Source organism: Nycticebus coucang, chromosome 10, assembly GCF_027406575.1.
Source record: "Nycticebus coucang isolate mNycCou1 chromosome 10, mNycCou1.pri, whole genome shotgun sequence".
In the NCBI taxonomy this organism is placed as follows: domain Eukaryota; kingdom Metazoa; phylum Chordata; class Mammalia; order Primates; family Lorisidae; genus Nycticebus; species Nycticebus coucang.
This window is the reverse complement of record NC_069789.1, coordinates 77,577,153-77,594,605: the sequence shown is the minus strand read 5'-3', so window position 1 is coordinate 77,594,605 and position 17,453 is coordinate 77,577,153. Positions and strand designations below refer to the sequence as shown.

Below are 17,453 nucleotides of genomic sequence, written 5' to 3'. Positions count from 1 at the left end.
CACAGCTCACAGCAACCTCTAACTCCTGGGCTTAAGCGATTCTCTTGCCTCAGCCTCCCGAGTAGCTGGGACTACAGGCGCCCACCACAACACCTGGCTATTTTTTTGTTGCAGTTCTGCCGGGGCCGGGTTTGAACCTGCCACCCTCGGTGTATGGGGCCGGCGCCTTACCAACTGAGCCACAGGTGCCGCCCCGACCTCAGACTTTTGCATCTCTGCAGCCCCAGGTAAACACAGCAGGGTGCAGGTTTAGGGGAGAGCTGGGCATCTGACTATTTTTTGTCTTGCAGTTCTTTCATAAAATTTTAGTTTGCGTGTTACCTAGTTTAATGACATATTTTTACTCGGACTGTCTTTCTTGGGAAATTAGTATTACATTTATTTCGAAGGAAACAAGTCAGTGTAAACATGGGTCTGTGTTTTGTCTTTGCATCATTTGCTCAACGTACTGATGTTAATATCCTCGCCTGTCTTAAGCGTTGGCTTGGCTTGGCACTGCCACCTATTTTAGTTTTTAATCTCTAAGAAATCTCTGACCACAACCAATTTTTTTTAAACAGGTTATTTGTTTATACCTGCCGTGTTTGACTTGTTCTTCAAGAAATAGCTGTTAGTTTTCGTGTGTGAAACCTCAGGGGAGACTGTGAGTACCAGGTATTTCACAGCTATTGTCTTCTTGGCTTGGAGATTAAATGGAGCTACTCTTCCTGCTTTGCCCAGAAGGTGCTTTTATCATTTGAAAAGAAAACTCTGAAAGAGAAGAGAATTTATATTTAATCTTTCTTCCAGCTGTTGGAGAGATTGATTGAAATTTGTTTCCAAACTTGAAAGCAAGAAACAAAACATTACATGGACAGGTTAGCAGAGGGATCCTGAAGGGACCCAGGTAAGCACGCATACCATCAACAGCAGACTTGTGAGAAAAATGCTAAAAAATGCACATAAAGAGTGAATTTCTTTGGTTTTATTTACCTTTGGAAAGGCAGTGAGTGGAGAATTCTATATATTTAAAACGTAACCCATATTTGGTAATGGAAACGGAGAATCAAAGGAAATGATGGGAATATTTCAAGTTTTTGATGTATGTTATATACTTCAGTATGATATGGTTGAGTGGATTAGAAATGTTACCTTATGTATGGATAATCTGTTATCAAGGTGTGTGTAAACAGAATTAGTAATTACACTTGCAGATAGTTTGGGGTAAATTTAAGCGTAGGTCCAGCAGCAGTGGGCGTCACACCCCACAGGTCGATAGCATATGGAAGAGACCAGGTCCTTCACAAGGGATCCAGTTCTACAGTGTGGTTTGTCTAAATTCCTTACGTATTGTGAGTGACAGATCTCAAGCAGGTGTAAAACTGTTGTCAGACACCTACATTCTTTGGAGGAATTAGAGGGTAGTAAATGTATTTCTTCATGGGGTTATTTCAAATGAATTAGTTATATCCTTGTTTCAAAACAGTCTACATTTTAAAAGTAGGAATTAGTGTTGAATGAAGTGTGATGTGTCATGTATGCCTAGTAATACAACTATGCTGACATCTGAATTGAATTTCTTTCTTTCTTTTTTTTTTTAAGACAGAGTTTCACTACGTTGCCCTCGGTCGAGTGCTGTAGCGTCACAGCTCACGGCAACCTCAACCTCTTGGGCTTAAGCAATTCTCTTGCCTCAGCCTCCCAAGTAGCTGGGACTACAGGCACCGCCACTACGCCCGGCTATTTTTTTGCTGTTGCTGCAGTTGTCATTGTTGTTTAACTGGCCCAGGCTGGGTTCGAACTTTCCAGCCTTGATGTATGTGGCTGGCGCCGTAACCACTGTGCTACAGGTGCCAACCCTGAATTTGAATTTCTCAAAAATCTCACTATTAAGAATAAGAGAACACAGGTATTTGTAGATTTGTTCTTAACCTTATGACCTGACATTTTATAAAGGCAAATGGGCTCTCCCTAGGCTTTCAGTGCCATTGTCATAGTACTGGGCTAGATGGAACTTAGAGCTGATCCTGGGTGGTTTTTCAGGTTCCTTGACATTGTTTCTCTTGTGCAGAATCCGGCTCTTTGTGGAGCCCTCCTTACCTGTCTATTGCTGAGGATCAGTTCTATCCAAAGTGAATAAACACTTTGGGCCATTCAGAAATGGCTTCAGCACACTCAGCCCTGTGTGACCCTTCACAGTGTTTCTTTGCTGTTCTGACATGTCAGAGAAAAGTCCCCAACCCCAAGCCTCTCAAAAGTTGGAAGGAGCCCGTCAGGACCTGATTCTGTCACAAATGGAGGATAATTTGTCTTGCAGTTAAACCTGTAAATAAAACCTATGAGAACAGCACTTCTGATACTTCACTGTGCATAGGACTCGCTAGGGATTTTGTTAGAATTGCAGATTCTGAGGTCTGGGATTGGACGGAGACACTGTATTCCTGAAAAGATTCCAGGTACATCCCAATCCTGTTGGTTTTCAGGGTACAGTTTGAGAAACAAAGTCTTAGAAAGTAGCTGAGAGCCGTCCAGCCTTCTCCTACCTCCAAATCAAGAATTCCCCTTTAATACGTTCCCCCTTAACAGGTATATTTTCCTTTTGGGGACAGCATAAAAGTACTGCCACAAATGATTACCTTTCTGGGATTGCTAATATTAATTTTAATATTTGCTGAAAACCCTTTCAAATAGCCATTTAAAACTTCATGTCTTCCTTGTTCTCATCATATCTCCAGCATCTAGCATGGCACCTGGCATATACTGGATCCTGAATGAGATCGTGAATGGATGAATATATCACATTCAGACTTTGGGATATTATGGGTATTATACATTTCTGGGTTGCACTGTCAAATTTTTACTAGTAGTCTCTGAGAACCCTTTCAGAACCTATATAATTCTCTGTGTATAGGTGCAGGGGTCCTCAAACTCCATATGAGGCGGTGTGATTGTATTTGTTCCCATTTTGTTTTTTTACTTCAAAATAAGATATGTGCAGTGTGCATAGGAATTTGTTCATACATATTTTTTAAACTATAGTCTGGCCCTCCAATGGTCTGAGGGACAGTGAACTGGCCCCCTGTTTAAAAAGTTTGAGGACCTCTGTAGAGTATGCAATTAAATAATTTAAACTTAAAGCTATTGGAACTTTGACTTATTCTGAGCCTTAAAAGAAATGTGGCTGTGCAACCTGAGTCACCTAGCATGCAGATGCAACTTCTGCTTTTTTCCTCTAAATGATAAGGAGTGACTAACCTGCAACAGAAGAAAGACTCCCCCCTCCTTGGAACATTACTTCTCCACGTGAAATTTGAAAGCAATCTTCCTTGGAATGCAGCAGGCTGTACTAAGCTCTGTACTATATGTACTGGCCTCATATGGGAAAGGTTGCAACCCTGCTAAAACTGTTTCTGTCTATGTAAGTGAAACCTCAGCTGCCCCACCTTGAAGCACTGACCCCAAACCTTTGGACACTGTTTCCCCAGTGGTTATCCTCAAATAAACTCTATACTAAGTGATATTTTCTGAATCTCATTCTTTGAGATGAGTGAGGGTATATAGACTGAATCCTGATTCTTGCCTTCTGCAGGTTGCCAGGTTGCCACTTGTTCTCTTTTCAGTGCTTCCTGCTTAAATTCGACTTCCTCTTTATGAACCCAGTGAAGTAATTTCACCATCATAGCTAATAACAAAGGCAATATGAAAGCTTTGCCTCTGAGACAGAAACGTGGTGCTTCCGAACGGTTACGATATGTGTATATTCTTTTATGGAAAATAGTTCCCACTTTTCCTCTTTAGGAGCGGTTATTCTGGCACAAGTGCCAAATCTGATATTTTTTATGTTAAAATTTTCAAAGTCTCCACTCAAATCCTACTTTCCCTGGCTCCATCCAGGCAAACTTTGTAACTGTATCTCCCGGACTTGGTTTTATGCTGTTGATGTCAATTACCTTACCGCACAGTAATTTCTTACCTTGTTGCTCTTACATTCTGACAGTCACTCATTTGAACGCAATAGCCCCCCCACCCCACATATATATACACAAATATACACATATATTCATATATGTCCAGGTTTGCCTAATGTAGCACTGGCTCACAGCAGCAGTATATATTTACTGGGAAAAAAAAAGTGAGTAAGTTGAGCATTTAGGGAGAGAAAAGACCAAACCAAGCGGAAGAACCTATCTGAGGTAGCTTTCTGGAAAAGGTGAAGGTGATCAATTGGTTTGCCATTGTCTTTTGCCATCTAATTATGATAGCATCACCTCCAGGATTTTAGCGTTATAAATAGATGCTCCATAATGTTGCCAGGAAGGCAGTAATCTATGAAGGTACTTACAGAGTGTTCTGATTTTCATTCTAACCTGAAGGAAGGAACTTGCTGAGGATATAGAAGTGACTAGAATTGCATCTGTCCTCTTGAAGAGTGAAATGCTATATTCAACAAATAATAATTGAGCAAAGAGGAATAAAAACTGTTTACCTGCTCACATCCAATAGGCTGCGCTGAGCTCTGTCGGGGAGAAGCAAGTAAGATGCTGTGAGAACCCAAAGGGAAGAGGATGGATTTCAGCTGGAGGGAGTCCAGGCTGACTCGCTGGGTGGAAGTATTTCTTATAGAGATTTTTTTCTCTCTCTCCTTCTTTAGCAGAATCAAGCTACCACAGACAACCTGACCTTTTGTGATCATTCACATGAACATTGATTTTCGGGCTCGGTCACTGAATGCTGCTATCTCTGTGCCGCCTTCCCTGGACCCTTCTGCTTGTTCTTTTGTGCCTGGTGGACGGGCGGCTTGCCAGCTGTCAGCGTGCTTCCTCCTTTCCTTTCTTCGGTCTGATTTGTTATGGGATAAAGGGAATATGCAGACATTCCCTTTATAGTGCAGATAAAGGGAAAGGGAGTTGCATCAGCTTTGAGTATCTGAGGTGTTTTTTATGGAAGGGGTGCTCAGTATAAAGATCATTTAGGAAATAATGGCCATTTTTATCATTTAAAGGCGTATGTACTTCTTGGTAAGTATTCACTTATTGATAATGACAGTTATTTTCTTTTTTGTGTGTGTGTGTGTGTGGTTTTTGGCCAGGGCTGGGTTTGAACCCACCACCTCCGGCATATGGGACCAGCGCCCTACTCCTTGAGCCACAGGCACCGCCCGACAGTTATTTTCTATTAAGTACCTATTTTAAATTCTTGACTTCATGGCAAATGATTTATTTTAAATCCTCAGAACGATCCTATCAGGCAGATAGTGTTATACTCGTTTTATAGACGAGGAAATGGGTTTGGAGAGATTAACCCCGCCGGGTGTCATAGCTGGTAAACAGCAGAGCTTCACTCTCCTGCAGTCTGGTTGACTCCAGTTTAAGCTCTTTCACCTGCCCCGTTCTGCCTTTGTGGGTGGTGTTGAGTGCTAAGTATGGGGAAGGCGTGACCAAGGGGACTCTGTTCCTGCCAACACAGAACTTTGAACCAGAGATGTTTCATAGCGCTTTGTACCAGCTATTTGAAAGCCTGACCAACTGATCCCAGTAGGGAAAGTTCTTACTATTTTATTATCCAGGGTCTAGACCAGGAGTGGTGAACCTGCAGCCTGAAGGTCACATGTGTTCTTATGTGGACATTGAAGACCCTGCACGAAAGGATGGACAGTGACTCATGCCATATGGGTTCAGTCAAAAGGCTGCATTTATGGACCTGGGAGGCCATATGGCCTTAAGGCTGCAGGTTCCCCACCCCTGGTCTAGATTGTTCCCTGGTGCTTGCTTTGTTATCCTTCTCTTCACTCCAAAAGAGAGACAAGGGAAGAAGTTTTGTGACAATCTCATGTTTATCCATTCATCTGTGCTGGTCGCCTTTGAGGAAGCAGATAAAAGGGGTCCTTTCTACAGGAGTTAACATCCATGCTTCTAGGTCTAGACCAGTGGTTCTCAACCTGTGGGTCGTGACCCATAGGAACTGTATTGAAGGGCCACAGCATTAGGAAGGTTGAGAACCACCCATCTAGACTGTTTGAATCTATAGAAAATAGTATAGATTCTATACTATTCTATACTACTATCTATAGTATAGCAAAACCTCCATAGCTGACCTCCTCCCTATGTTGACCACCTTCTGAAGCTGACATAATTTTCATAGACTGGACATGCACCACATGTACTTAGTACAGCAGGCCTAGTTCCTTATCTTGACCACCTCCATATGTGGACTAGTTATAGTCCCTTGGGGGATCAACTTACAGAGGTTCTACTCTATGTAATATGACTGGCACATGTGTACTGAATAGTAAGTGGATATGGTTTCAACTCTGCTATAATTTGAAATAATCCAAAAGTATTTCAATTTAACATCTCCATTCACTTATACCAACTCTGGCTTTTACAAGAATCGGGCTTACTGCCAGTTATTACAAGAGACTCGGAAATTTTCTCATAACCGTGTTAATTTCAATTCATTTGTGAATATATGCCATGAAAAGAACTTTAAAAGAATCAAATTTAGGCTTGATTCAGAGCTTAAGGGGCATGAAAATTTTCGTTGGGAAACAAAGTGAGGATAGAATGATGAAATTCTAAAAAGAGTGAGAAATTAACTCTTGCATAAATGATTTTGTGTGGCAAATTTTAGTGACCGGAAATTAGACTAGTATTCATATTGTTATTAAGTTTCTGTGTTCTAGAGGTAATTCTATCAAAGTTTTTTCCATTCCTTTAATAATGCTATGTACACTTTATTTCAAAAGCAGTATCTCAATAGTAATTGCATTTACATTTAATTGCTTTCTATAACAAACATTATTCTGTTTGTCATGAAGTACTTTTGTTCCTGTATCTTGATCCTTTTCTGGGGAAATCTGGTGTCACAGGGACTTTTCCAAGGCTCTAAACTTTTCACGTTAGTTTCCGACATAGCCTGCACTTAAGAAGTTTATCACTCTATTAGAATAGGCTACATTTTTCCAACGTATAAGTGGTTCCGGGAGAAGGGGGGTGGTAAACCAGACTCTTTTAAGGTTTTCCCTAAGACTTTTAGGGCAAAGTACAGAATGTTAAATTTGTACCTGCAAGGAATTGATACCAGTTGTAAAAGAACCTAGGATGGCCTTGCAGATTATTGAGAGAAACGGTATGTTGTTCTCCTTTTTTTCATTGCTCAGTGACTGAATGACTTCACTTTCTTGTAAAATAAATTTATTATTTTTCCTTGTGCTGCGTGTTTTAAGATGCCAAAGCTGCCCAGTATTGTTATGGCTTGTATCTATTTGTTAACATCTTTTACATTTTTAAGATTCATCTGTTTTTTGTCAAACATGTACTTAATACCCTCTGGGCATCAGTCACAGTCTCGGGGTTGGGTGGATGGTTTAGAAAGCGAGTAAGAGAGAGTCCCTGCTTTTGTCACTTGTGGTCTACATGGGGAGATGGGAACGCAAGATGTCAGTGTGGGTAGGGCGTGGGAAGACCTGAGAGCACTGTGGGCGGGACTGGGACCCAGAAGCTTCCTGGAAACCAGAAGTGCTGCTGAGCCTAGAGGTTAAGGTGACCTAACAGGGAGACTGTCCTAAAGAACTTTCACGTCTGTTCCCTTCGCTTCCGTTCTGCTTCTGTTCCCTTCTCAACTTTTCTGCTGGCTGTTTTCAGTGTCCTTAGCACATACCCGTTTCCCCTCACCCCATTTCTCTCCAGCCCTTGACTTGACACATGGGCCCTTTCCACACCCAGGACAGCAGAGCTAGTGATTATCCTGGGAATCATCACTGCTTCTCCATAGACATTTAGTCATCGATTTAATTCAAAATCCTATTAGTAGGTGGTAATGATGATTGAAATAGTATGCTGGGGTAGGGGCTTGTAAGAGGTGGGAGAGAAGTCACCCAGTGAGTCTGCAAATCCCAGTGTTTGTCCTGCTCTGCCCCCATTGTCAGAAGCAGGCTCCTGTATGGATGTTTGTATCAAAAATAAAATGCGGGCCCAGCATGGTGGCTCACACCTGTAATCCTAGCATTCTGGGATGCTGAGGTCGTAGGATTGCTTGAGCTCAAGAGTTTGAGACCAGCCTGAGCAAGAGTGAGACCTCGTCTCTACTAAAAATAAAAAAACTAGCCAGGCATTGTATGGCTTGTATCTATAGTTCCAGCTACTTGGGAAGGAAGCTGAGGCAAGAGGATCACTTGAGCTAAAGAGTTTGAGAATGCTGTGAGGTATGATGCCACAGTAGGCTGAGCTTGGTGGCTCAGGCTGTAATCCCAGCATTTTGAGAATCTGAGGTGGAGGAATTGCTTGAGGCCCAGGGTTGGAGACCAGTCTGAGCAATACAGCAAGAGCTGGTATAAAAGATTGTTTTAAATTAGCCAGTAGTGGTGGCACATGCTTATAGTCCCAGCTACTCTGGAAGTGGAGGCAGGAGGATTGCTGGAACCCAGGAGTTCAAGACTGCAGTGAACTGGGATCATTCTACTGCCCTCTACCCTGGGCCTGAGACTTTGTCCCATCCTCCAAAAGAAAAAAAACGCAGCTTCAAGAGACGTTCAATAGAAATTGAGTTGTGCTTGTACTATCAAGAGATACTAAGGTTGGAGGTGTTTAAGTACCATTGAATATGCTTCAATATTCTTACTGATTTTTTTTACTTACTGACCACCTCTCTAGCAGAGGGAATCAACCAGAGGTGACTATTCCTTTTTCTAAAGGTGGTGGTCCTTCCTTGCCCCACTATGAGTGATTTAAATCTGGATTGACTTTACTGGGATTTAGATTTGTATTGTCAGTGTCTTAACTCTTCTAGATAAGGCCTTGGTAGGTTGACAGGGCCAGTGTGTGTGAAGGGAGGAGCCTGCAGATGGTGAAGCGGTATGTAAACATTAGTTGTGTTTGTGCCTGTGAGACCAGTGAATGCTCTGATTTTGGTAATTCTCCATCACTGTTTGCCATTGAGAACAAGCGTCCTCCCTTTTCTCTAGCTGTGGAGAAAATGCTGCGTCCTGCACGTCTGCCATCCTCGTAAACTCCAAGCATCATGGCTAGAGGCAGGATTGTCAGTATCAGCATCTCACCTCGCTCCCCTGACCCAGAAACACCCATCCCATTCATCCTGTTGGCCATCCCTTTTGCTGAGGACCTCAGAGCCTCAGCCAACTGGGCTTTGAACTGGCCTGTTTCTTGTGTGCAGTGTGGTGGCCCAGTTATTCTAATGCCAGTGGATAGGGGTCCCCAAGGCCATACACACTCCGTCTTTGGTCTTCTTGACAGAATGTTGTTGGTATTCAGCTTCTAAAAATGGGTGATTGCATTGGAGCAGAGGGAAGAACTACACAATTCAACGAGCCCAAGATTTTTTTGACCTTGAGCACATTGCACAGGCAACCCCATGATGGGGAGAGTCTCAGCAGGTTTGGGTCATTATGATCCAGGTCACTGCTCCTTGCAAGTCTGCTCATGGTGGTTGCTGCCTCCCAAAGACTTGTTCTATCATTGAACCTGTTTTCTGCACTCTGGAACCAGAGCCACCAGCCAGAAGTCAGCTAATGTTTAAAAAGGGGCCAGGGATGGCGGCTGTACTGCCTGCCTTAGAGATTGATGGTTTGGCTCTTTTGCTGATGTCATTGTCTATCTGTTTTTTTGGAGTTAGTATAGCAGGGGAAGAGAATGGTTAATCTAACAAGAACTCATTACACCATGAATGATGAAGTGTGGGCTCCTGTTTTATTCCTGTTTGATTTGTTTGCTTCATTTGGGAAAATAAATGATCACGTCGCCCTGTAGAGAACTTCACTTTCTTTTTGGCATACAAATAAACAGCCTCCCACATTTCATTTATTTTTGCCTCTGCTGGAATGGTTGATTAAGAAAAAAGACACTGTTATGCTGTTTTCCTGTATCATGACCTTCACTATTGGGTAGGGAAGGAAAATATATATATTCTTTTAAGAAATGAAGGACCCTTAACTGCAAATGCACATTAGAAGCCAGAGTTCACTAACATGAGATAGATGAGCTGATAAACCAAACCAAACTCCCCAACATGGAGAAGGACTTGAGTCGTTATTTCTTGTAATATGTCTTCGAGATGAGGATTCAACTCTCATTAATTTGTTAAGATGAAATATTAAAGTGTGCCCTTCTTCCTGTCATCTTCATCTGGCAGAATATACCGAGTGATGGATACATTTTTATTTTCCATTAAAACCTGTATTTAGCCTATGTATATAAAGCATATGCCCATTATTTGTTGTTAGAGGGTTATAGATGTTGGCTGATTTGTGTTTTCTCCAGGCAAAAATCTAATTGGCAACTTTGTGGCCTCTGCTCCCAAGTCATATGTATATTTCCTATTTATATCCCTGGATCCTCAGGTTTCTGAAGCCTAGCAAAAAGGCTCCTGTGTTCTGTGATATTTTTGTCCTTGGGCAGTGTTGATTTGTAATTAACCAAAGCTCGCTTGAACAGCAGGTCTACAGGCCTGGGTCTTGGAGGGATGTAGATATTTGGCTGTTGAGGGCACAGATTAGGAGATGTCTTGACATTCTGTTGCTAGGTTACTGAACCCTGAATTACTGAACCTCAAACACAGCATTTGTGTTCCAAAATTGTTATTTATGGTTAAAAGCAGCTGTTGTACATATTTTGGGGGGAATGCAGTGAGGTAGAAAATAAATGAAACTAAACAGACATGGTACATGAAAAAACTCGTGAAGATGGGCGGCGCCTGTGGCTCAGTGAGTAGGGCGCCGGCCCCATATGCCGAGGGTGGCGGGTTCAAACCCAGCCCTGGCCAAACTGCAACAAAAAAATAGCCGGGCGTTGTGGCGGGCGCCTGTAGTCCCAGCTACTCGGGAGGCTGAGGCAAGAGAATCGCGTAAGCCCAAGAGTTAGAGGTTGCTGTGAGCCGTGTGACGCCACGGCACTCTACCCGAGGGCTGTACAGTGAGACTCTGTCTCTACCAAAAAAAAAAAACTCATGAAGACCAGGCCAAAGATATTGACTCCCCCTCTTCCCCAAGCAACATTTGTAGAATTATTGTGTTCACATTTAGGGAGTTGTTGGGAAAGGCTTTGAAAAGCCATGGCATGAACTTAGTCATGAATTAAACCTTGTAATAAAAGTCAGCTGATACAGTTGACAATGCTACAGGCCAGCCCTCTTGATCAAGGGTAGGGTTGAGGATGTCAGTCTTGGTATATACTTTACTTTCTTTCCCTTTTATTCCTTTTCTGCTAAATTTTCTCATAAGTTTTTTATCACATAGACAATAGTTTCTATTTAAAAATAACCTTTGTTCCAAGACTAATTTTACCAAATTATGGTGTAATTATACTATCAACGTTTGACCATTTTATGCAGCCTCTAATAGTCAGAAGTTTTCAGCTGCCCTTCCAGTAAAGTTTTTTTTTTTTTTTTTTATTGTTGGGGATTCATTGAGGGTACAATAAGCCAGGTTACACTGATTGCAATTGTTAGGTAAAGTCCCTCTTGCAATCATGTCTTGCCCCCATAAAGTGTGACACACACCAAGGCCCCACCCCCCTCCCTCCGTCCCTCTTTCTGCTTCCCCTCCCATAACCTTAATTGTCATTAATTGTCCTCATATCAAAATTGAGTAAAGTTTTTTTTAATGTTTAAATAATTTCCATAGTTCTCTCCTTTCGTACACTTTTGCTTTCTAGCCAACATATCAGGTGACAAATGTTTATTAACCTCCTTTGTGCAAAGAATTGCATAGAATCAAAGACATTGAAAATACGACTTGCTTTGAAAAATTTATAAATAAATTGAGGTACCGAGACAAAAATGCACAAAAGTTAACACTGTAGAACAGTACAGATGTCCCAAGGCCGCAAAGATAATTATTTCCTCAGTGAGAAGTAAATGGTAACTTCAGAGGGAGGGATGCTCCCAGTGGGCCAAGTTAGACGGAGATGGAAGGATAACTGTAGACATAAGGCAAGCTGGCAGGTGATGAATGGGCCATGTAGACACCCTCGATGACTTCAGAGAAGGGAACAATCTGAGCGTCCTGGAGAAAGATTTCCCAGAGGTGGTAAGACTTTTTCTGGACCTTGAAGGATGAATAACAGGCAGAGATTAGTGGGGGAGGGCTTTCTATTTAAGGGCAAGACTGAGCAGAGGCACTCGGGGTTAGACTGTGAGAACCCATGCAGGGGTTACTAGCTGCTCTAACCTGGCCAGAGCCAGGTGCCTGTAGAAAGCTAGATGGGATTGAAGATGGATTCGATGGGAAGTCTTGAGTTCCATGAGAAGCAGTTTAAACTTTCTTCTGGAGGGATCCATTTATTATTTGTTTATTGAGCACATGCTCTGAGCTAAGCCCTATTGGAAACTTGGGGATGCAACAGGGAATAAGAACATACAGTCTATGCCTCTCAAGGAATTGCACACTAGACTTGTGGAAGCAATCAACTGGAAATTGATGATTAAGAATACCCTGCACTGGGCGGCGCCTGTGGCTCAGTAGGTAGGGCGCTGGCCCCATATACCGAGGGTGGCGGGTTCAAACCCAGCCCCGGCCGAACTGCAACCAAAAAATAGCTGGGCGTTGTGGCAGGCGCCTGTAGTCCCAGCTACTCGGGAGGCTGAGGCAAGAGAATTGCTTAAGCCCAGGAGTTGGAGGTTGCTGTGAGCTGTGTGAGGCCACAGCCCTCTACCCAGGGCTGTAAAGTGAGACTCTGTCTGTACCAAAAAAAAAAAAAAAAAAAAGGGAAGTCCACAGGGAAAAACAAACAAACAAACAAACAAAAAAAGAGAATACCCTGCACTAGAAGAGGGCTGTGAAGAGGTAATTATCAGGTGCACTGGAAACTTTTGGAAGGAACAGTTTACTTAGATCCAGGTAAAGGTAAGGAAGAGGGGTCTTTTAGGCAGTGGTAGCAGGTGCAGAGATGGGAAGATGAAGAAAACTCACTGCTTGCCATTTTGGAGAGTATTTGTTGATTTCTTCCTCTCTGCCTAGTAAGGCACTCAACATTAACAGGGGAGACAAACACAGGAAATGGTTTCTTCCCTCAAAGCACTGAGTATCTATTTACAAAGAGATGTCTACGGAATACCAAATAATTAACTAAGTCAGAGTTTAGGAAAGAGAAAAATCAAGGGAAGGCCTGGAATGTTGTAAAGGCTTTTTTCCTGGAAAAATACAAGCTTCAGCAGTGGTGGAGAGGTGGGACTGTGAGCAGAATATTGAGGGAGTGGGATAGTCTTTGAGACCCACCTGATGTGATGGCTGTGGAATACCAAATAATTAGCTCTCTAAATCAGAGTTTAGATTGATTGATGATGTGATGAAGAGGGTGCTAGCTTCTTTGGAGCAGTAGGAAGAGAAAACAGCAGGTCAGCAGGGCTGGGTAGCTTAAACTCTTCTCAAAGCTTGACCATGGTCATGTCTAGCTTGAAAATCCAGGTATGTATGTCAGGCTTTATCCCAAATGTACTGGGAGTCATGGAGGATTTGGTGCCAGAGGAAGGGCTCAGTGACATCAGTATTATGAATCTTGGCTTGTCTTTCTTTTAGAAAATTAATGGGAAAATTATGCATTTATGAGAAATAAATTTCTTTTGCCAAAAATTTTAATCATTTTCTGATGCTTTAAAAACTGCCAGTGGCCATTGGACATGACCATGTGACTTTTTTCTTCTCTCAAAAATGCATAAGACCCAAAAAACATAGCATAAGGAAAGCCGATGCATAAGTAAGAAGTTTAGGAGCTTGTTCAAGAAAATGTTCTGCAAATACAGGTTTTAATTTGGATCCTAAAATTTCTTTCACATTTTCAGAAGAATCTTGGAATTAGAAAATGTATGCCTTTTTTTTTGAAACAGGGTCTGACTCTGTTGCTTGGGTAGAGTGCCATGGAGTCATCATAGCTCACAGCAACCTCAAACTCTTGGGTTCAAGCAATTCTCTTGACTCAGTCTCCCGAGTAGCTGGAACTACAGGCACCTGCCACAACACCTGGCTAGTTTTTCTATTTTTAGTAGGGACAGAGTCTTGCTCTTGCTCAGGCTTGTCTTGAACTCCTAAGCTCAGACAGTGCACCCACCCAGGCCTCTCAGAGGGCTAAGATTACAGGCGTGAGCCTTCCTGCCCTGCCTTTTTATTTTTGCAGGCCTGTTCCTGGAGTGGTAATGGCAGTAACATAATAAAGTGCTGGTGGGGGTCACAGTCTTCCCAGATGTAGGAGTGATAAGCAGTTTGCTGTGTGTACCTTAGTCATATTCAGGAATGTAACCACCACAGCTGGGCCACCCATTGGAGGGCTCCCAGAGACAGCTGGAGCAAAAGGTCCCCTTAGGCTAGAACGTGGTCAAATCCTCGATTTCACCTATTTTTGTGGAACTTGTTCTGATGAGAGTGTAAATCTTCAAGCCATACATTTAGCGCTCTATTCTGATCAAAACATCAAACTTTCATGTCTCAGGCCAGCACTGAATGTGATCCCTTGGAGAACGTTCATGACGTGAAGTGCTGGTCGATATGTCTTAATGCTGAACTGCTGTGTCCTGCTGATAGGCATGTCACTCCTGCCCATGTTGTCCAGTTCTACTAAGCTTGTCACCCCGTTCTCTTTCTCTAAGTACATTTTACTGGGCAAGTAGGAAAGAACACCATGTTCACTCATTATGCTACTTCCAACAGAGAACATTGGGCTGATGTGAAATAATTAGAGTAGGCTACAGTTTTTGGTGACATTTGCAAGGTCATCATAGCTCATAACACCTGTAACCCTATGTGTTCTTGATAGCTGCACAGTGGCTAAAGAAGAGCACCAAGGGTAGGAAGAAGCATCTTTCACGTTCATGTTTTTCTTGTCTTAAACCCCATTAAACATCCGAGAAATGATGGTGGTAGGTCCAGTGGGAAGACACTTCAGCCGAGAGCCATGAGCAGACTGGTCAGGGGCAGGGGTAGGAGAATGCTGGTCCATTAGAAGGGAGGAGCCATCTCTCAGCTGACTTTGCTTTGTCCTCTCGAGTCTGTTCTCTTAGCTTCTTGCTCTTTGTTTTCTTTTAGTAGATGATGGTACGGAATGTATTTTTGGCTGAGTACTACAAAATCAGTGAGGTTCCCAAAAGTCTTGTGCATTCTTTAACAGTAGTAGGAGAACTGAGGTGCCTTAAAAAAAGGGGAAAAAAACCTCAGTAGGTTAAAGGGGCATTGATTTGTGCTACCTGAAAATGATATTTATAATTTATATTTGGCCTTCTAAGGACATCATCTGCAAATGGTTCTTTGTTATGGAAAGCTAATCAAAGGTTTAAATTTCAGAAACAAAACCTTTATTTTTTTCAGATCTAAAAGCACTGCTGAATAGCTCTAGATCCTAATGGGCAGTGAGGAAACAGATATCAAGGTCCAGCTTTCTTACCTATTTTGGTAAGAAGAATGTTGAGAACTAAGCAGATTCCCCCCCAAATGACTGTTGGATAAGTAAATAAATGGCACCGTTTTCTTGAGCAGATTGGAGCCAACCGTACAAGTGGCAAAAGCTGTCAAAATTCCATCATCCTGGTATGGTATTACATATCACTGCTCCCTTTCTATCTTTTTAGGGAGCATATACTGAACATAATTTAAAAGTGTCTATGAAGGCTCGGGTAAACATTTTTAACTTTAGTTATTGGTATTGTCCTACAGGGGTCACTATCCATGCCGCTGACCCAGGACATGGGGCTGAGAGACACTCGCTTCTAAATCCTTATAAAAAAGAAGTTTCTAAGAGCATTCATCCATTCAGCATTTATTGCTGACCTACTATGTGCCTGACACTGTTCTGGAGGCAGTATAGAGAGCAATGGTTAGGAAATGGGCATGGCCTTGACAATCTGCCAGCTGAAGGAGACAGACATGTGAACATAGAAGAGTGGGAAGATGTGAGCTGCCCACTCATCAAGGCCAGGGCGCAGGTTGGGAGACCTCACTGACCTTCATTTGTAGAAGGCCACAAGTGAGCCCTGGGGTATGCCTCCCAGAGGTCTCTGCTCTCGACACAGCAGAGACACCTGGACTGCTCAGGCTCTGCAGGTGCTGCTCAAGGCCATGTGCTCCTGCTGCAGCGCTGCTGTCTCTGGCTTTCTGTCTGTGTTCAGTCTCCCTGTTTATCTTTGGTGTAAATTCTGAGAACCACCAAGCTGCCCAGATTTACCTCTCATTTCTCATTCCATCTCTTCTTCCTGGTGTCTTTTGCTTCTGCCTCTCTCATCTTAAAGTCCATCTACTTTCCTTTTTTTTGTTTTGTTTTGTTTTTTGAAACAGTCTTACTTTGTTGCCCTTGGTAGAGTGCCAGGGCATCATAGGTCACAGCAGCCTCTAACTCTTGGCCTCAAGTGATCCCCTTGCCTCAGCCTCCTGAGTACCTGGGACTACAGGTGCCCATCACAATAGGTTTTCTATTTTTAGTGAGGGAGAGGTCTCTAGTTCAGGATGGTCTTGAACTCCTGAGCTCAAGCAATGCTCAGGGAGCAATGGCCTCCCAGAGTGCAAGTGTTATAGGTGCCCTCGTCCACATTCCATTATGTAATAATGATGACAGTGATGATAATGACAATAACTACCTTTTCTCTATGATTTGCTATGTCCCATATGCTGTCCTTTCAAAATTTATGAGGTCTAAGCCATTTTATTTTATTTTTTTTGTGTGTGTGTGAGCCTAGTATTTTTTTATTAAATCATAAACACATCATGTATACATTAATGCATTTATGGAGTACAATGTGCTGATTTCATATAGAATTAGGAATGCTTACATCATACTGTTTAATATATACCTCATCTTGTTTACTTAATTATTGTGTTAAGACATTTATACTCTATTCCAATAGATCCAACATGTACCCTTGTATTATGCACCATAGGTGTGATCCCGCCATTCACCCTCCCTCAATCTGACCTCCCTCCTCCCTTCCTTTCCTCCCTCCTTAATCATGAGCCATAGTTGTGATCTACTCTTCATATGAAAGTGTGAGTGGTTATAAATTGGTTTCATAATAGTACTGAGTACATGGGATATTTTTTCTTCCATTCTTGAGATACTTTACTAAGAAAGATATGTTCCAGCTCCATCCATGTAAAAGTAAAAGAGGTTAAGTTATCCATTTGCTTCTAATGATTAGCTTAGATAATTCATAGTCTTCTGTGCCTACTGGTCATGTTTTCTTTTGTCTGCAGTAACTAGCTCAGGGCTGAGACACAAGCTGTTTCGGCAGTGAATTTGGGATTGCATTGAATTGAAAATGTGGACTACACTGGTCTTGGGTAAAGGTTGAGGCTTTCTAATGCAGTGGTGAAAACATCATTTATGCTTTCCAGAAGTGCTCGTGGGACAAAGGATCAATGGCATTAACTCTTTAAAGAAAAAAGAGACCATCCACACATGATCCTTCAGCAACATGAAAGTAACCTACAGGTTTCAAGAGATTAAGAGATAATCCAACCACAGTTCTCTGTCACAGTTTATGGA

At 42.4% G+C, this 17,453-nt stretch overlaps 1 protein-coding gene across 2 annotated transcripts in view; it reads left to right on the top strand.

The window, feature by feature from the left end:
• The window catches only part of C10H1orf21 (chromosome 10 C1orf21 homolog), a 246,360-nt gene that overhangs the window by 60,528 nt on the left and 168,379 nt on the right, over positions 1-17,453 (top strand). Inside the window, exon 1 of one of the 2 annotated variants that reach the window (XM_053606788.1) lies at positions 790-886. The exons of the other annotated variant lie outside the window; for it this stretch is intronic. The gene's annotated coding sequence lies outside the window, so the exon portion shown is untranslated. Of the gene's footprint in view, positions 1-789; positions 887-17,453 lie in introns of those variants that run through there. 2 annotated transcript variants of the gene reach the window in all.